This window comes from Vollenhovia emeryi, unplaced genomic scaffold (assembly GCF_000949405.1).
Source record: "Vollenhovia emeryi isolate VEMERY1.0 unplaced genomic scaffold, V.emery_V1.0 DF939181.1, whole genome shotgun sequence".
In the NCBI taxonomy this organism is placed as follows: Eukaryota; Metazoa; Arthropoda; class Insecta; order Hymenoptera; family Formicidae; genus Vollenhovia; species Vollenhovia emeryi.
Genome location: NW_011967185.1, coordinates 660,343 through 662,967, shown reverse-complemented (window position 1 = coordinate 662,967; position 2,625 = coordinate 660,343).

Below are 2,625 nucleotides of genomic sequence, written 5' to 3'. Positions count from 1 at the left end.
TTATAGTACAAAGACTACGTTTACAGTTCTGTACAAGTTTTCCTTCGGCGGTGTATGACACACCCTCAGTCGGAGAATCTGTGGACTTGGAAACTTAAACGGTAAGTCGTTGCGCACCGTCGGTCATTGCCAGAATTGGGACGTACCTCGTTACTCGTAAAGGCCTTCACACATAAAATTCCGTATGGACGTAAAACGTAAGCGTAAGAAAATCAACAGATTGGATTTGCTACTGCTTGCGTTATTGCCTTACGTTCTCGACCGTGATTGGTCGATTTTCTTATGTATACATTTTACGTCCTTACGGAATTTTATGTATGAAGGCCTTAACGAAGTTACAGTTACAGTTACTTCTTTTTGGTAACTATAACTTAACTTCGTTACTTTCTCTCCATCTGTAACTGTCTTGTCTCAGTTACATGTTTTCGACGAACCAGTAGCTAATTCAATAGTTACTTTATATATTATTTAAACCTCCACAAATCGCGTCAGGCCTTGCCTTTGCGCATAAACGCCTCCCTATATAGTAGCATAATTTATTGGCTAACATTGGATAAACATCGGTTATGTTGGGAGTGCATTGGCCAATATTTTCTCAATATAACGCCAATATTGGTCGTAAAATAAATACAAATATACTCCTATAAATTTTCCTGCCTACCCGCGTTTCAACTTTTTGTTAATAAATCTACAAGTCTTTCGTTAAAACCGCGGCGCGATTTACAAGAGGTCCGATTTGGGCTTATATGCGCGCGATTTAATAGGGATTTAATATAAGTCTTTTTAATCTCGCACATATGCGAGAATATGTAAAGAAGAATAGAATATAACCCACCCGAATTTTGACAAATAAAAAGAAATCAACTTATTTCGTAGATCACCTTACTTATAGTACTCCATCAATATTGACCACTAATCTCGTCGTATCCCTTCGTTGGGCCAGATTGGACATACCTTTCGTTGCTCCTGGCCATACAGTCTGGTCATTTTGACCAGAGATCAGGAAGAAAGAAAATTCCTTCCATAGTCGGTTTATTATCGTCACCGATAGATATTTCGTACGGTTCGAACTATATGCGAGCGTCGATTGTATTGAAATGCACGATCACGAGAAGTTAATTAAAGAAAATTAATTTAAAAAATTTGCTGCATAAAACTAATCAAATATATTTTTACCTCCGTTATTTACTCAAGAATAGATAATGACTGTCTCTCCGTGACTCAATCTCCAAATTCGAAATTCAAGTATATATGTATGTATATAGAAAAAAATAATTTACTTCGCGTTATATTTATTTCAATTGCATTTCGCGGTAAATTAAAATTTATAATATGAATGAAATCAAGCAATTAATAACCTCTTGAACATTTTCTGAAAATCTGATCGCGAAGACCGACCGCGAAAATACGAAGATGCGTTTAACTACGCACGTATTCATGCGAGACGCATCGTGAAAGTGTATCGCGAAATACATATACAGAATAAATGACGTGAGACCCAGAGAAAAGAAACTTTCCGTACGATAGATAGACCGACAATTGAATATTCTAGTTAATCAATAATTGCAAATAATGTATAAAAATAATACAAAGTTTCAGCGTTCTCAACAAAATATTAGAGTCTCACGTCATATTTACATCACATATAAATTTGTTAATAAAAAATGGATAGGCTACAAGAAATTTGCTTGACGAATACATCAATTATATTCGTCATATTTTGCGTGAAAATATGTGAGGTGCTGCAACGGGGCACCCAACTCTCCACAGTGACAAACGCGATCACTCTCTTTCGATAAATAAAATATATAAAAATAAAATTATGTTGTACTCTATCCATTATATGGCAACGAATCTACGAGATATACCAATCTACGATCTACGAACTACAATCTACGATCTACGAGATGTAGATTCGTTGCCTGAATGAAAAAGTTTTCGACTTACCACCCGATGCGCAGCAGCGGAGTTTATGGTACTGCCACGTTGAGTCTGTAACATTCAAAAGTAGAATTTATTAAAGCATTGTTTAAGAAAATAAATATTGTAAAATATAAGGAATTCTTATGCGTATCAAACATTTTATTTGGTTGTATGTTTAAATGATTAATGCGCGATTTTCCGCAAAAGATCTTCACGAGAATAAACTTTTATAACATTTCAAATTGTTTCTTGTTCTCTAATTATTATTCCGAAATTATAGAATTATGAAATAAAATGACTAAAAAATATACTGGAAAAGATATTAATTTTGCAATAAATGAAAAATCTTTACCGTAAAGTTGCTCCGCCGGCGCACGATGCCTTCCCCCGGCCTCCTCCTCCACTCGGATTGTCTTCTGGCACACTCGCGAAAACACAAAGAACGTTCGCGCGATTGTACACTACCGTATGCAAAGCCCATGTGAAAATACGTATTTTGTTCCGTCAAGTTCGCCTCCACTTCGAGTCGGCGAGTATTACACCCGAAAAACTGAAGTGTGGCCATCGACAGGAACGGACATTTAACGAATACTCGTTCCTCAAATGGGCTTTGAAAAGTCTTTGGTTCGATTGTCTAAACGGCACTCCCGAACGCGACGAAACTGGACTTTATGTTATACGCGCACTTTTAAACACGCGATT